This window comes from Mustelus asterias, unplaced genomic scaffold (genome assembly GCF_964213995.1).
Source record: "Mustelus asterias unplaced genomic scaffold, sMusAst1.hap1.1 HAP1_SCAFFOLD_292, whole genome shotgun sequence".
NCBI lineage: Eukaryota > Metazoa > Chordata > Chondrichthyes > Carcharhiniformes > Triakidae > Mustelus > Mustelus asterias.
This window is the reverse complement of record NW_027590257.1, coordinates 375,534-393,665: the sequence shown is the minus strand read 5'-3', so window position 1 is coordinate 393,665 and position 18,132 is coordinate 375,534. Positions and strand designations below refer to the sequence as shown.

General features: G+C 49.4%; 1 protein-coding gene across 3 annotated transcripts in view; it reads left to right on the top strand.

The window, feature by feature from the left end:
- LOC144486166 (NACHT, LRR and PYD domains-containing protein 3-like) overlaps nucleotides 1–18,132 on the top strand; it is a 152,687-nt gene continuing 134,555 nt past the window's right edge. For all 3 annotated transcript variants that reach the window (XM_078204241.1, XM_078204240.1, XM_078204238.1), the window contains exons 1-3: nucleotides 1–103; nucleotides 3,575–3,746; nucleotides 15,380–15,545. The gene's annotated coding sequence lies outside the window, so the exon portion shown is untranslated. The remainder of the gene's footprint in view (nucleotides 104–3,574; nucleotides 3,747–15,379; nucleotides 15,546–18,132) is intronic.

Here is an 18,132-nt window from a genome sequence, read left to right as displayed (position 1 = left end):
CGGGTATTTCCGGGTTTGTGAATCACGGGGAGGAATTAACGGCCCAGAAAAAGTTTCAACTCCAACAACATTCAGCTTGAGGATTAAAATGGCGGTTTCCTGTGTAAATACAGCCCGTCTTTGTATCATATTAACAGAGCGGGGACGGTCAGTTACATTGTGGGCGGCGCGATGGCTCAGTGGTTGGTGCTGCGGTCTCACAGCGCCAGGGAGCCGGCTTCAATTCCCGGCCTTGGCTCACTGTCTGTGTGGAGTCTGCACATTCTCCCCGTGTCTGCGGCCCTTTCCTCACACTCTCCAAACATCAGCAGCACAGGGGCACTGGCCAGGCTCAGTTGCTGCTCAGTGTCAGGGGGGATTAGCAGGGTCAACACGGGGAGAGGGTCTGGGTGGGATTGTGGGCGGTACAGACTGGATGGACCAAATGGCCTCCTCCTGCACTGCAGCAATTGGATGATTCAATGTTTCACAGAAAGATCTGTTATTACAATCCAGGCCGTGTCTGTGTAAACCCTGCTGCAGCATCTAAATTACTGCAATCAAGCGCTTGTCTGAGTAAACACAGCACCAGATCTCTCTCCATTATTTCAGTCTGGGCCCTGTATGAGCATTTGTAGCACATGAAACTAAATTGCTTTGTGCGGCTGTAAATCAACAAATGCAAGGAAACTGACAGAGGTTGATTGAATACGAGGATACGTGCACATTCACAGTGCAACACGTGTATTGCCACAGCAGCCCCAAATCCCAAACTCTATAGAATCATAGAATCCCTCCAATGCAGATGGAGGCCATTCGGCCCATCGTGTCTGCACCGACCACAATCCCACCCAGGCCCTACCCCCACATATTTACCCGCTAATCCCTCTAACCTACGCATTTTAGGATTCTAAGGGGCAATTTTTAACCTGGCCAATCAACCTAACCCGCACATCTTTGGACTGTGGGAGGAAACCGGAGCACCTGGAGGAATCCCACGCAGACACGAGGAGAACGTGCAAACTCCACACAGACAGTGTGTAACCCGGGGAGGATGGAGTCAGTGAGATCAGACGGTGTGTAATCCGGGGGGGATGGAGTCAGTGAGATCAGACAGTGTGTACCCCAGGCAGGATGGACCGATTAGCGAGAGGCAACATGGTTTTGTGAAGGGGAGGTCATGTCTCACTAACTTCATCGAGTTTTTTGAGGAAGTGACGAAGATGATTGAGGGTAGGGCAGTGGATGTTGTTTTATATAGACTTCAGTAAGGCGTTTGACAAGGTCCATCATGGCAGACTGGTGGAGGTGAAGTCGCATGGGATCAGGGGTGAGCTGGCAAGGTGGATACAGAACTGGCTCAGTCAAAGAAGACAGAGGGTAGCAGTGGAAGGGTGTGTTTCTGAATGGAGGCCTGTGACAAATGACGTTCCTCATGGATCAGTGCTTGAACCTTTGCTGTTCGTAACATATATATATAAATGATTTGGAGGAAAATGTAACTAGATTGATTAGTAAGTTCGTGGACGACAGAAAAGTTGGTGGATTTGCGGATAGCGATGATGACCATCAGAGGATACAGCAGGATATAGATCAGTTGGAGACTTGGGTGGAGAGATGGCAGATAGAGTTTAATCCAGACATATGTGAGGTAATGCGTTTTGAAAGGTCTAATACAGATAGAAAATATACAGTAAATGACAGAACCCTTAAGATTATTGATTGGCAGAGGGATCTGGGTGGACAGGTACACAGTTCACTGAAAGTGGCAATGCAGGTGGAGAAGGTAGTCAAGAAGGCATACGGCACGCTTGCCTTCATCGGTTGGGGCATTGAGTTTAAAAATTGGCAAGACATGTTGCAGCTTTATAGAACCTTAGTTAGGCTGCGCTGGGAACATAGTGTTCAATACTGGTCGTCACACTACCAGAAGGATCTGGAGGCTTTGGAGAGGGTACAGAAAGGATGTTCCTGGTATGGAGGGCATTAGCTATGAAGAGAGTTTGGAGAAACTTGGTTTGTCCTCACTGGAACGGCGGAAGTTGAGGGGCGACCTGACAGAAGTCTACAAGATTATGAGGGGCATGGACAGAGTGGATAGTCAGAAGCTGCTTCCCAGGGTGGAAGAGTCAATTATTAGGGAGCACAGGTTTAAGGTGCGAAGGGCAAGACTTAAAGGAGATGTACGAGGCAAGTATTTTTACACGGAGGGTGGTGGGTGTCTGGAACTCACTGCCGGGGGAGGTAGTCGAAGCAGATACGATAGTGAGATTTAAGGGGCATTTGGACAAATACGTAAATAGGATGGGAATAGAGGGATAGGGTCCCTGGAAGGGTTGGGGATTTTAGTTAAGTCAGGCAGCATGGTCAGGCTAAGAGGACCTAAGGGCCTGTTCCTGTGCTGTAATTTTCTTTGATGCAGTCAGACAGATCAGACAGTGTGTAACCCGGGGAGGATGGAGTCAGTGAGATCAGACAGTGTGTAACCCGGGGAGGATGGAGTCAGTGAGATCAGACAGTGTGTAACCCGGGGAGGATGGAGTCAGTGAGATCAGACAGTGTGTAACCCGGGGAGGATGGAGTCAGTGAGATCAGACAGTGTGTAACCCGGGGAGGATGGAGTCAGTGAGATCAGACAGTGTGTAACCCGGGGAGGATGGAGTCAGTGATATCAGATCGTGTGTAACACGAGGGGGATGGAGTCAGTGAGATCAGACAGTGTGTAACCCGGGGAGGATGGAGTCAGTGAGATCAGACAGTGTGTAACCCGGGGAGGATGGAGTCAGTGAGATCAGACAGTGTGTAACCCGGGGAGGATGGAGTCAGTGAGATCAGGCAGTGTGTAACCCGGGGAGGATGGAGTCAGTGAGATCAGACAGTGTGTAACCCGGGGAGGATGGAGTCAGTGATATCAGATCGTGTGTAACACGAGGGGGATGGAGTCAGTGAGATCAGACAGTGTGTAACCCGGGGAGGATGGAGTCAGTGAGATCAGACAGTGTGTAACCCGGGGAGGATGGAGTCAGTGAGATCAGACAGTGTGTAACCCGGGGAGGATGGAGTCAGTGAGATCAGGCAGTGTGTAACCCGGGGAGGATGGAGTCAGTGAGATCAGGCAGTGTGTAACCCGGGGAGGATGGAGTCAGTGAGATCAGACAGTGTGTAACCCGGGGAGGATGGAGTCAGTGAGATCAGATCGTGTGTAACCCGGGGAGGATGGAGTCAGTGAGATCAGACAGTGTGTAACCCGGGGAGGATGGAGTCAGTGAGATCAGATCGTGTGTAACCCGGGGAGGATGGAGTCAGTGAGATCAGACAGTGTGTAACCCGGGGAGGATGGAGTCAGTGAGATCAGACAGTGTGTAACCCGGGGAGGATGGAGTCAATGAGATCAGACAGTGTGTAACCCGGGGAGGATGGAGTTAGTGAGATCAGATAGTTTATGAACTTTGTTCATATTTCGAATGATAATATCGTAATTGAAACATTTCCAACATTCCTGCTTCCCCTTCAGCATCTTTTGATGTCGGGTATGTGGCTAAATTGTCATTTTGATTCACACTGGCATTATTTGACTCTCTTTCTCTCTTGGCAGAATCAGATCTCCGGGAGATCGCTGGATTAATTGTGAATATCCACAGTTGCAATTCAGCAGGGATTGTGCCCTGAAGAACTATAAGAGGTGAACCAGCACAGTATTGTGAGAGCGCCAGCCAGAGAGAACCCTTCACATTCAAACAGCTTCCATATATTTTCTGGAGAGGAAGGTAAGAGGAAGTTCCATTTACTCTGGTCCTGTTGCAAGTACAAAAAGATGTTAAGGTGAGGTTGGAAATGCTGAGTGAGATATGGAGTGTGTGAGCACCAAGCACAATTATCCAGTGTAAGGCTGTGTGATGTACCATGAAGTTGGAGCAGTTTGTGTCTCGTGAAACACCGCGCCTGAATTTCACAAGCCCCCGACAGTGTCACGTTTTGGTGTTTAAAACACGCAATATTGGAATTGCAGTTTCATTGTTAAACAGAACTGGTTGACTGTTCTGGGTTAATCTTCCTCTGAACTGAACTGAGGGTGTGTTGTGGGAAATTCACCACTTCGGAGTCAGACTTGGAGGTTCAACAAACAGTTTTATTCAGACAAAGCTTTGGGAGAAGCGCTGGCACTCCGCAGTACAGGCACTCACCTTCTCAACTACACAATGGTAGTTGAGCATCTTTTATACATTGTTCGATAATAGACAGTGTGGACATTAGCCGATAGCACATCGTTACAAGTTGAGTAGACGGGTATGGACATCGACAGTTAACACATGGTTATACATAGAGTAGATACATATCTGCAGTTATGTCTTCCATCAATGGCTGATCCTGTTATATACATTTATACATTTATGTCCCTCATCAGTGGCTGATCTTGTTATCAAACTCATTGTTCTGGGTCTGCTTTTATCTCAAGTTTAAGGTGCCTCAAGGTCTGACCTGTTTCCGGCAGTAATTTAAACACTAAAGGTTTTAACTCTTGAGGTAATGTCTGTGCCCAAAGTCAGTGCCTCTTAATGTCTTTTCCCAGAGTCCATTTTGTGTGCCGGGTAACCATTTTGTCTCCTTTACTTTGATTTCTCTCCAACAGGGTGTGTGATGGTGGTTTTGTTATTTCCGTTTTCAGTTATTTTTGCTGAGCGATTTCCTGTGTTGCCAGGGTAACGATCTGACTGATCTCAGTACCAGAGACAGAGGTGTGGACACCAACCGGTGGAGAGAAAGCAGCTGGGTGGGGGGCCAGGCGAGGGGATCAGTCCGTGTGAGGCAGATTCTGGAGATAGACAGAGGCGATGAGATATGTTAATCAGAAAGGAGAGAGAGTCCAGGGGGAACCGACACTGAAACAGACGGGGGTCAGGGAGAAGAGGAAAAACAGTGAGCTGGAGAGAGACACACTGATACAGACGCAGGGAGGATAGAAATTGAGATGGGAAGTGAGGAAGCAGCAACGATAAAAAACAGGGAGCCAGTGGTGGGGCAATTTGTGTATATCAGAGAGGGCATTAGTAGTGTCGTGAGAGATGACCCTTAGTTCTTGAAGATCAAAGTGTAAAATCAGTTGGGTGGCCCTGAGTAACAGCCAGGGACAGAAACCATTGGTGTGAATTGTTTGTGCTCCCAATTTCCTTCCAACAAGCGCACAGGTGAACTCATCCTATTGGCAAACCAAATAAATCAGATAAACTGAGGGGCAAAATTAAAGCAGGGGCCCCTTAAAAAGTCAGGAACTGCCCTCTGCCAAATAAAGCAAAGTGTAAAGGAAACTTAAAATATCAGATCAGCACGTGATTAAAGGGATCGATAATGGACGCCAGCCCCTGCCGGGCCTCAATGGTGCTTGTGGACTAAGCATGCTCCCTCTCCAGGGACACCCTGCCACGTATGTAGCTCCAGTCGAGGGGAAGACAGTCGTGTGGGACGATCATTTTGGTTGCCGTCTGCCTGGGTCTAATTATGGCCAATCTAGCCAGGCCCAGGAGCAGGTTCACAGGGAGGTCCTCTGCCTTCCTCACCCCTACCCCTCCGTACCAGGTGCCCGTAGATCAGGAGCGTGGGACTGAAGTGCAAACAGAACATCAATGAAAGTTATTTGGGGAACCAAAAGGGAGTGCAGCCGAAGACATTGAAAGTAGACGTGGCCCACGGACTCCACAAGATCCCAAGAAGGGCAGGTTTCTTGTGAGCCAGTGAATCGGTACAATTTACGGTTGCGTGGTATCGCTGCGTGCACCAGCTTCCACCCCAGGTCCCCAATGTATTGGAAGAGGATCCCTTCGGAGGGGGACCTCCAGTGGGAACCTCCGCCGCCAGACAGCAGCAAGGCGAACCAAGGCGTGTGCGGGTGATGGGTGAGGATACAGTAGTGGAAGGTGTGCAGCAGCAGCCCAGATAGGAAACCCTTTGTGCTGAGGCAAAAGGCATGGAGGGTATTACTGCAAGGCAGCTCAAACTATGGGGTGCCAGATCCAGGAAGTGAGGTCTGGGTTTCGGGTCAATGTGACGTTCCGCCCGAGCAGGTACGTTTAGACGGGATCCCATCACGCAGTTGTACCTCCTCAAGACCACGTGTGACGTCGTGTCCGAGCACGACCGTTCTCAGGACATAGATTCCATTGGCCATGAGCTGAAAGTCCTCCACCACATACTCGGCAAGCTCGTGGGGTGTCATCCAGTCCACTCCACCACCAGCACGTCCCTGACCCTGTCACACAGCAGCAACAGCCTTCCTCTCTGCCAGCCAACTGAAATGGTATTGGTGGAGGAGCAGATTCCACAGCAGCGGCTTCCGAACGACAGCTGCTACTCCAGACAGGGGAGAGATGTACCTCGAGGTGACCATGACCCAGACTTTCAGAAGGAGGGAGAGTAATTTCACACCTGGCGGAAGACGTACATCGCCAGGGCACACCATTGAGGAGGGGATTCAACGAGGAGGTATCCCTGCAGGGTCTGAAGGTGGAAGGTCACCAGTGCCTGATCGCCCTCCCTCAGCAGGAGACTCCGAACCACAGCAGTGACCCAGTGCGGTCTTTTCTCCCAGAAGAACTCTACGAGTGTTCTCTGGATGTTTATGACAAAGGTGGGGAGGGGTCGAAGTGACCAGCCGGTACCACAGCATGGAGGCAATCAGCTGGTTTATGATGAGAACCTGCGCCCTGTAAGATAGCAGTCAGAGCAGTCCTGTCCAGCTGTTCAGACGAGCGGAGACCTTGGCCTCCAGCTCTTGCCAATTCGCCAAAATGTTATTCAAATATGTGAAGCCGTGTTCCATCTTTGGACGTGACTTACCAGGTGTTAATATCAAGTGGGATCGTAATGCTGTGATCATGTTGAATTCCAGAACACTTCTGAATGGCCCACGTCTGTTTAAAGTTGATTTATTAGTGTCACAAGTAGGCTTACATTAACACTGCAATGAAGTTACTGTGAAAATCCCTGAGTTGCCACGCTCCAGTGCCTGTGCGGCTACACTGAGGGAGAATTTAGCATGGCCAATGCACTGGACCATCATGTCTTTCGGACCAGGGTAGGAAACTGGAGCATCCCGAGTAAACCCACACAGACATGGGAGAAAGTGTGGACTCCTCACGGACAGTCACCCAAGCCAGGAATCGAACCCGAGTCCCTGGCGCAGTGAGGCAGTAGTGTTAACTACTGTGCCACCCGATTTGCCCCCTCTCCTCCCTCCCTGAGCCATTTGATTTATTATTGTCACATGTATTAGTATACAGTGAGAAGTATTATTTCTTGCGTGCTATACTGACAAAGCATACCATACACACAGAAGGAAAGTAGAGAGTTGGGTGTTATAGCCAGAGTTAGGGTGCAGAGAAAAATCAACTCGATACAATGGAGGTTCATTCAAAAGTCTGGAGAGTTTAAAAGAGTTCGAATAGAGTTTTAGAACCATAGAGTGAGAGGTAGAATTAGAGTGCAGGCTGCGCACAGCTCGCAAGGAGTCTGTCGCACCATCTTGGATGAATTTTCATTTGCTCTATCTCCTCCCTACCTGAAGCATTTGCGCTCTCTCTCTCTCACTCCTCCCTCCCTGAACCATTTTGTTCTCCCTCACCTCCCTGAACCAGTTGCTCTCTGTTGTTGAACCATTTACGCTCTCTCTCTGTCTGTCCCTCTACTATTCCATCTCTTCTCCTTTCTCTAAAATAGCTATCACTGTCACATGACATTCTGAACTCTCTCGTTTCCTTCTCTATGAATGGTATGCTTTGTCTGTACCTTGTGCAAGAAACAATACTTTTCACTGTGTGCTCATACATGCGACAGTAATACATCAAACGTACTGGGTTTCTTTCTATCAATCAGTGACCATAATGAGGTTGAGCTCTCTATTGGCGAGGGAAAGCTGATTGACATCTGGCTCCATGGATACGAGGAGGGGGCAGCGTAATTCCTCCCTTGGGCTTCTCGCATGCGCAGGGACAGTCATGACCAGCAATGGGCCTGTGCAGAATCAAACTGGAAACAGGGCGCGGGACCACTCAACACGCATGCATCAGCATGCCGTCTGAGCATGCGCGAGAGGAAATGGTGACCGAATAACGGTGAGAAAGTGTTTGAAAAGAAACAGCCTCAGCACTGAGAAAATCTGGGTGATTCCAGTATATACTCAGTATTGATGGTCTGAATACAGACTATCAATACTGAGAATATCTGGGAGATTCTAGTCTGAATACAGACTATCAATACTGAGTATATCTGGGAGATTCTAGTCTGAATAAACAGCATTATAACACTGAGAATATCTGGGAGATTCTAGTCTGAAAACAGATCATCAATCATAGAAACCCGACAGTGCAGAAACAGGCCATTCGGCCCATCAAGTCTGCACTGACCACAATCCCATCCAGGCCTTACTCCCATATCCCTACACATTTACCCACTAATCCCTCTAACCTACGCATCTCAGGACACTAAGGGTCAATTTTAGCACGGCCAATCAACCTAACCCGCACATCTTTGGACTGTGGGAGGAAACCGGAGCACCCGGAGGAAACCCACACACACATGAGGAGAATGTGCAAACTCCACACAGACAGTGACCCAAGCCGGGAATCGAACCCAGGTCCCTGGAGCTGTGAAGCAGCAGTGCTAACCACTGTGCTACCGTGCCGCCCCATCCTGAGTATATGTCTCTCCACTTCCCTGAATTCTCATTCTATCTCTTCCTCTCTCTCCCTCTATATCTCCCTCCTCCTTCCCTGAACCAGTTGCTCTCTCCCTCCCTCTCTCTCTCTTTCTCTTCCTCTCCCTCCTCCTTGAACCACTTGCTCTCTCTCTCTCTCTCTCTCCTCCTTCCCTGAACAATTTGCTCACTCTGCTTGCTCCCTCCCTGAGCAATTTGCTCTCCCGCCTCCCCTCGATTTGATGTGTCCCTTGTCAATTATGAGGGCTCGGGTCAATTATGAGGTCTCCGTATCTCGATTTGCAGGTGTACTTTGATAATATATTTCAGACAAGTAGATAAAGTTCCGCTAACCAGGTGCAGAAAGTCACCCGGAATGATCCGGTTATGAGGCAGGGAGTGCAACTTGTCCAGAGAGGGAGGATGAGTAGAAAGCACCCGGAGTTACGGTGATAAGTGTGCGGAAGCTGGGAGTTGTCGGTGTTGCTGGATGTTTATTCTGGGCTATGAGAGCCTCATTCCCCCATCATTAAGAGGAAAGGTGCTGGAATGGGAGCACCAAGAGCACCCGGGGGTGCTGCCAATGGAAGAGACAACAAGAAGCTGTTTGTGGTGCTGCCCAAATGGAAGAGAAAGTGGGATGGTGAGAATGCTGCGCTTGGGGACGGAAGGTGCCGCCCTTGCTGCCTCTTGCTGGCTGGGATTGTCCCCAATGGCAGCGAATCCACAGCGAGTCGCTGCTTCATCACAATCTGCCCGACTCCACCCACACTGGCTGTCAATCATTCTGCTGGAGCGGCTTCCTATTGGCTGTGTTCAGCTGATGGACAGCAGAATGCACCAATGGAGAATGAGGGTGCAGTGATGGATTGTGCAATGAATCAATGAGGCTTTTGACAAGGTACCACATGGCAGGTTGTTGCACAACCTCCATCATGGGACCCAGGGTGAGGTAGTTAAATGGATACAAAATTGGCTTGATGACAGAAGCCAGTGGATGGTTGTCCAGGGTTGTTTTTCAAACTGGAGGCCTGTGACCAGCGGTGTCCTCTGGGATCAGTGCTGCGCCCACTGTTATTTGTCATTTATATTAATGATTTGGATGAGAATATAGGAGGCATGGTTGGTAAGTTTGCAGATGACACCAAGATTGGTGGCATAGTGGACAGTGAAGAAGGTTATCTCGGATTGCAACGGGATCTTGATCAATTGGGCCAGTGGGCTGACGAATGGCAGATGGAGTTTAATTTGGACAAATGCGAGGTGATGCATTTTGGTAGATTGATCCAGGGCAGGACTTACTCAGTTAATGGTAGGGTGTTGGGGAGAGTTACAGAACAAAGAGAGCTCGGGTACGGGTTCATGGCTCCTTGAAAGTGCAGTCACAGGTGGACAGAGTGAAGAATGCATTCCCCATGCCTGGTTTCATCGGTCAGAACATTGAATACAGGAGTTGGGACGTCTTGTTGAAGTTGTACAAGGCCACACTTGGAATACTGTGTACAGTTCCGGTCACCCTATTATAGAAAGGATATTATTAAACTAGAAAGAGTGCAGAAAAGATTTACTGGGATGCTACCGGGACTTGATGGATTGAGTTCTAAGGAGGAGTTGGATAGACTGGGACTTTTTTCTTTGGAGCGTAGGAGGCTGAGGGGTGATCTTATCGAGGTCTATAAAATAATGAGGGCACAGATCAGCTGGATAGTTCATGTCTTTTCCCCAAGGTCGGGGAGTCTAAACCTTAGAGGGCAGAGGTTGAAGGTGAGAGGGGCAATTATTTCACACAGAGGGTGGTGAGTGTCTGGAACGAGCTGCCAGAGGGAGTAGTAGAGGTGGGAACAATTTTGTCTTTTAAAAAGCATTTAGTTAGATGGGTCTCGAGGGATATGGGCCAAATGTGGGCAATTGGGACGAGTTTAGGGGTTTAAAAACAGGGGCAGCCTGGACAAGTTGGGCTGAAGGGCCTGTTTCCCTGCTGTATGTAAATCTGAATGATGACGCAATGAGGTGCCGCCCACTCAGTGACGTGGCTGGAAGCGGCCGTTAAACGGTTACCGCGCGCGGCTGGAGGGGGCGTTCTGACGTCACTGCCGACGCACAGCACGTGACCTGGATCTGGCCAATCGGCGAGCGGGACAATCAGCCGCCCGCCGCCGTCTCGAGTGCGGAGTTCAGGCGCCGCGCCGTTTCTCACTGCGTGTGCGGGGCTTTCCCAGCGGCGCTCACACCGAATCTTTGAGTCACGGTAAGGAATTAAATCAGAGAAAAAGTCTCCGCTTCAGCGGCGCCGACTCTCGCCGACTGGGATTGTCCCCAGTGGCAGCGAGTCGCTGCTTCATCACAAGCTGCCCGAGTGCGCCCCGCACTGGCTGCCAATCATTCTGCTGGAGCGGCCTCCTATTGGCTGTGTTCATGTGACGGACAGCAGAACGCACCAATGGGGAATGAGGGTGCAGTGAGGTCCCGCCCACTCAGAGCGGCTCGCGGTCACGTGGCGCGGCCGTTGACGGTTTCTGCGCGCGGCTGGAGAGGGGGGTCTGAAGTCACTGTCCGCTTACAGCACGTGACCGGGAGCTGACCAATCGCCGGAAACCACCCTCGCCGCCCCGAGTGCGCCTGCGCCAACTTCACTGCGGGAGGGTGCGGCCCGCTTCCTACTGCGCGCAGGCGCACTGCCGTTTGTCGCTGCGTATCCGGGTATTTCCGGGTTTGTGAATCACGGGGAGGAATTAACGGCCCAGAAAAAGTTTCAACTTCAACAACATTCAGCTTGAGGATTAAAATGTCGGTTTCCTGTGTAAATACAGCCCGTCTTTGTATCATATTAACAGAGCGGGGACGGTCAGTTACATTGTGGGCGGCGCGGTGGCTCAGTGGTTGGTGCTGCGGTCTCACAGCGCCAGGGAGCCGGCTTCAATTCCCGGCCTTGGCTCACTGTCTGTGTGGAGTCTGCACATTCTCCCCGTGTCTGCGGCCCTTTCCTCACACTCTCCAAACATCAGCAGCACAGGGGGCACTGGCCAGGCTCAGTTGCTGCTCAGTGTCAGGGGGGATTAGCAGGGTCAACACGGGGAGAGGGTCTGGGTGGGATTGTGGGCGGTACAGACTGGATGGACCAAATGGCCTCCTCCTGCACTGCAGCAATTGGATGATTCAATGTTTCACAGAAAGATCTGTTATTACAATCCAGGCCGTGTCTGTGTAAACACTGCTGCAGCATCTAAATTACTGCAATCAAGCGCTTGTCTGAGTAAACACAGCACCAGATCTCTCTTCATTATGGGCCCTGTATGAGCATCTGACAAGGTGATGCATAACAGGATGGCGCATCACAGTAAAGCCCATGGAATTGGAGGAAGTGCGTTAGCGTGGATTGAAAACTGTCAGGCAGAAAACTGAGTTGGAATAAATGGCTCCTTTTCAGACTGGAAAGGTATAACTAGTGCAGCACCGAAGGCATCAATTCTTGGCTGACAATTGTTTTGTGACCTGGCAGAAGGAGGAGAATGTAAGGTTTCCAAATTTGCCGATGAAACCAAGTTAGTTGGAAGGGCATGTTGTGATGGGGATATTGTGAAGCTGCAAAGGGATACAGATAGACTGGGTGACTAGGTGAAAACTTGGCAAGTGGAATTTAATGTGGGCAAGTGTGAGGTCATGCATTTCAAGTAGGTGGAATCAAAAGGCAGATTGTTGTCTAAAAGGAGAGAGACTGCAGGTGAGTTAAGTACAGAGAGATCCAGGTGTTTCATTACATGAATCACTAAACGTTAGCTGGCATGTCCATCAAGGGGCAACACGGTTTTGTTTTGATTTATTATTGTCGCATGTATTAACATGCAGTGAAAAGTATTGTTTCTTGTGCGCTATGCAGACAAAGCATACCGTTCATAGAGAAGGAAACGAAAGAGTGCAGAATGCCGTGTTACAGGCATAGCTTGGGTGCAGAGAAAGATCAATTTAATGCAATGTAGGTCCATTCAAAAGTCTGATGGCAGCAGAGAAGAAGCTGTTCTTGTGTCGGTTGGTACATGATCTCAGTCTTTTGTATCTTTTTCCCGAGGGGAAAAAGGTGGAAGAGAGAATGTCTGGGGTACAGTGGGGTCCTTAATTGTGCTGGCTGCTTTGCCAAGGCAGCGGGAAGTGTAGGCAGAGTCAGTGGACAGGAGCCTGGTTTGCGTGATGGATTCGGCGATATTCACGACCTTTTGAAGTTTCTTGTGCTCTTAGGCAGAGCAGGAGTCAAACCAAACTTTGATATAATCAGAAAATGCTTTCTGAGGTGCAATTGTAAAAATTGGTGAGAGTCATAGCTGACATGCCAAATTTCCTTCGTCTTCTGACGAGGTGTTGGTGGACTTTCTTAACTATAGTGTCGGCAGAAGGGAACCAGGACAGGTTGTTGCTGATCTGGACACCTGAAAAATTGAAGTTCAGGATCCTTTCTACTTCGCCCCCGTTGCTGTAGACAGTGGTACATTCTTCTCTACGCTTCCTGAAGTCGATGACAATCTCCTTCGTTTCGTTGACATTGAGGGAGAGATTATTGTTGCTGCACCAGTTCACCACATTTTCTATCTCATTCCTGTACTCAGTCTTGTCATTGTTTGAGATCCAACCTACTGCGGTGGTGTCATCAGCAAATTTGAAAATCGAGTTGGAGGGAAATTTGTCCACACAGCCATAGGTGTAAAAGGAATAAAGTAGGGGGCCAAGAACACAGCCTTCTGGGGCACTGGTGTTGATGAAGATCGTGGAGAAGGTGTTGTTGCCTATCCTTACTGATTGTGGTCTCTTCGCTCAGAGGTTCAGGATCCAGTCGCAGAGGGAGGAGCGGAGACCCAGGCAACTGAGTTTGGAGATGTGTTTTGTAGGAATAATGGTGTTGGAGGCTGAGCTGTAGTCAATAAATAGGAGTCTGAGAAATATTCGTTATCTAGTGTTCCAGCGTTGAGTGCAGGGCCAGGGAGATGGTGTTTGCTGTGGACCAGTTGTGGTGGGAGGCGAACTGTTGTGATCCACGGAGTCAGGAGGCTGGAATTGATTAATGCCATGACTCGCCTTTCGAAACACTTCATAATGATGGATGTCAGAGCCACCGGATAATAGTCATTAAGCATGCTGCTAGGCTTTTCTTTGGTATTGGGATAATGGTCGTTTTCTTTAAGCAAATAGGGACCACAGATTGTTGTAAAGACATGTTGAAAATGTCTGCGAATACCCCCACCAGCTGATCTGAGCATGATCTGAGTGCTTGTCCGGGTACCCCATCCGGGCCAGTCGCATTCCATCAGTTGACCATCGAGGAAGCTGCTCTCTAATCTGCAATGATGACCTCAGATACAGGTGGTACAATGGTTATAACACTGCTGTCTCATAGCACCGAGGAACCAGGTTCGATTCCCGGCTTGTGTGACTGTCTTTGCGGAATTTGTACGTTCTCCTCGGGTCTGCATGTGTTTCCTCCGAGTGCTCCAGTTCCTTCCCACACTCCAAAGATGTGCAGGTCCTGTTGATTGGTCATGCTAAATTGCCCCTTCGTGTCAAGGGGATCAGCAGGGCAAATACGTGGGCCTGGGTGGGATTGTGATTGGTGCAGACTTGATAGGCTGAATGGCCTCCTTCTGCGCAATTAAGTGAGGAGTTAAGAAGGAAAATGGCATTGATGCCTGTATTGTAAAGAGTTTGTTTAAAAATAGGGAACTTCCACTTTCATTCTGTCTAAGATGGAGTGAGCAAGATCAGACAGTGTGTAACCCGGGGAGGATGGAGTCAGTGAGATCAGACAGTGTGTAACCCGGGGAGGATGGAGTCAGTGAGATCAGACAGTGTGTAACCCGGGGAGGATGGAGTCAGTGAGATCAGACAGTGTGTAACCCGGGGAGGATGGAATCAGTGAGATCAGACAGTGTGTCACCCGGGGAGGATGGAGTCAGTGAGGTCAGGCTGTGTGTAACCCGGGGAGGATGGAGTCAGAGAGATCAGACAGTGTGTAACCCGGGGAGGATGGAGTCAGTGAGTTCAGACAGTGTGTAACCCGGGGAGGATGGAGTCAGTGAGATCAGACAGTGTGTAACCCGGGGAGGATGGAGTCAGTGAGATCAGACAGTGTGTAACCCGGGGAGGATGGAGTCAGTGAGATCAGACAGTGTGTAACCCGGGGAGGATGGAGTCAGTGAGATCAGACAGTGTGTAACCCGGGGAGGATGGAGGCAGTGAGATCAGACAGTGTGTAACCCGGGGAGGATGGAGTCAGTGAGATCAGACAGTGTGTAACCCGGGGAGGATGGAGTCAGTGAGATCAGACAGTGTGTAACCCGGGGAGGATGGAGTCAGTGAGATCAGACAGTGTGTAACCCGGGGAGGATGGAGTCAGTGAGATCAGACAGTGTGTAACCCGGGGAGGATGGAGTCAGTGAGATCAGACAGTGTGTAACCCGGGGAGGATGGAGTCAGTGAGATCAGACAGTGTGTAACCCGGGGAGGATGGAGGCAGTGAGATCAGACAGTGTGTAACCCGGGGAGGATGGAGGCAGTGAGATCAGATAGTTTGTGAACTTGGTTAATATGTCGAATGATAATACTGTAATTGAAACATTTCCAACACTCCTGCTTCCCCTTCAGCATCTTTTGATGTTGGGTATGTGGCTAACTTGTCATTTTGATTCACACTGGCTCTATTTGACTCTCTTTCTCTTTTGGCATAATCAGATCTCCGGGGGATCGCTGGATTAATTGTGAAAATCCACAGTTGCAATTCAGCAGGGATTGTGACCTGAAGAACTATAAGAGGTGAACCAGCACAGTATTGTGAGAGCGCCAGCCCGAGAGAACCCTTCACATTCAAACAGCTTCCATATATTTTCTGGAGAGGAAGGTAAGAGGAAGTTCCATTTACTCTGGTCCTGTTGCAAGTACAAAAAGATGATAAAGTGAGGTTGGAAATGCTGAGTGAGATGTGGAGTGTGTGAGCACCAAGCACAATTATCCAGTGTAAGGCTGTGTGATGTACCATGAAGTTGGAAAGAGGATGTGTTGGAACTATTGAATGGCATCAAGGTTGGTAAGTCGCCGGGACCGGATGGGATGTACCCCAGGTTACTGTGGGAGGCGAGGGAGGAGATTGCGGAGCCTTTGGCGATGATCTTTGCATCGTCGATGGAGACGGGAGAGGTTCCGGAGGATTGGAGGATTGCGGATGTGGTCCCTATATTCAAGAAAGGGAACAGGGACAGCCCGGGAAATTACCGACCGGTGAGTCTAACCTCAGTGGTTGGTAAGTTGATGGAGAGGATCCTGAGAGACAGGATTTATGATCATCTAGAGAAGTTTAGTATGATCAAAAGTAGTCAGCACGGCTTTGTCAGGGGCAGGTCGTGCCTTACGAGCCTGGTTGAGTTCTTTGAAAATGTGACCAAGCACATTGACGAAGGAAGAGCGGTGGATGTGGTCTATATGGACTTCAGCAAAGCGTTCGATAAGGTCCCCCATGCAAGACTTCTTGAGAAAGTGAGAGGGCATGGGATCCAAGGGGCTGTTGCCTTGTGGATCCAGAACTGGCTTGCCTGCAGAAGGCAGAGAGTGGCTGTGGAGGGGTCTTTCTCTGCATGGAGGTCAGTGACCAGTGGAGTGCCCCAGGGATCTGTTCTGGGACCCTTGCTGTTTGTCATTTTCATAAATGACCTGGATGAGGAAGTGGAGGGATGGGTTGGTAAGTTTGCTGACGACACCAAGGTAGGTGGTGTTGTGGATAGTTTGGAGGGATGTCAGAAGTTGCAGCGAGACATAGATAGAATGCAAGACTGGGCGGAGAAGTGGCAGATGGACTTCAACCCGGATAAGTGTGTAGTGATCCATTTTGGCAGATCCAATGGGATGGAGCAGCAGTATAAAATGAAGGGTACCATTCTTAGCAGTGTAGAGGATCAGAAGGACCTTGGGGTCCGGGTCCATAGGACTCTTAAATCGGCCTCGCAGGTGGAGGATGCGGTCAAGAAGGCGTATGGCGTACTAGCCTTCATTAATCGAGGGATTGAGTTTAGGAGTCGGGAGATAATGCTGCAGCTTTATAGGACCCTGGTTAGACCCCACTTGGAGTACTGTGCGCAGTTCTGGTCACCTCATTACAGGAAAGATGTTGAAGCCATTGAAAGGGTGCAGAGGAGATTTACAAGGATGTTGCCTGGATTGGGGGGCATGCCTTATGAGGATAGGTTGAGGGAGCTTGGTCTCTTCTCCCTGGAGAGACGAAGGATGAGAGGTGACCTGATAGAGGTTTACAAGATGTTGAGGGGTCTGGATAGGGTGGACTCTCAGAGGCTATTTCCAAGGGCTGAAATGGTTGCTACGAGAGGACACAGGTTTAAGGTGCTGGGGGGTAGGTACAGGGGGGATGTCAGGGGTAAGTTTTTCACTCAGAGGGTGGTGGGTGAGTGGAATCGGCTGACGTCGGTGGTGGTGGAGGCAAACTCGTTGGGGTCTTTTAAGAGACTTCTGGATGAGTACATGGGATTTAATGGGATTGAGGGCTATAGATAGGCCTAGAGGTGGGGATGTGATCGGCGCAACTTGTGGGCCGAAGGGCCTGTTTGTGCTGTGGCTTTCTATGTTCTATTAAGTTGGAGCAGTTTGTGTCTCGTGAAACACCGCGCCTGAATTTCACAAGCCCCCGACAGTGTCACGTTTTGGTGTTTAAAACACGCAATATTGGAATTGCAGTTTCATTGTTAAACAGAACTGGTTGACTGTTCTGGGTTAATCTTCCTCTGAACTGAACTGAGGGTGTGTTGTGGGAAATTCACCACTTCGGAGTCAGACTTGGAGGTTCAACAAACAGTTTTATTCAGACAAAGCTTTGGGAGAAGCGCTGGCACTCCGCAGTACAGGCACTCACCTTCTCAACTACACATTGTTAGATAATAGACAGTGTGGACATTAGCCGTTAGCACATCGTTACAAGTTGAGTAGACAGGTACGGACATCGACAGTTAACACATGGTTATACATAGAGTAGATACATATCTGCAGTTATGTCTTCCATCAATGGCTGATCTTGTTATATACATTTATGTCCCTCATCAGTGGCTGATCTCGTCATCAAACTCATTGTTCTGGGTCTGCTTTTATCTCAAGTTTAAGGTGCCTCAAGGTCTGACCTGTTTCCTGCAGTAATTTAAACACTAAAGGTTTTAACTCTTTAGGTAATGTCTGTGCCCAAAGTCAGTGCCTCTTAATGTCTTTTTCCAGAGTCCATTTTGTGTGCCGGGTAACCATTTTGTCTCCTTTACTTTGATTTCTCTCCAACAAGGTGTGTGATGGTGGTTTTGTTATTTCCGTTTTCAGTTATTTTTGCTGAGCGATTTCCTGTGTTGCCAGGGTAACGATCTGACTGATCTCAGTACCAGAGGCAGAGGTGTGGACACCAACCGGTGGAGAGAAAGCAGCTGGGTGGGGGGCCAGGCGAG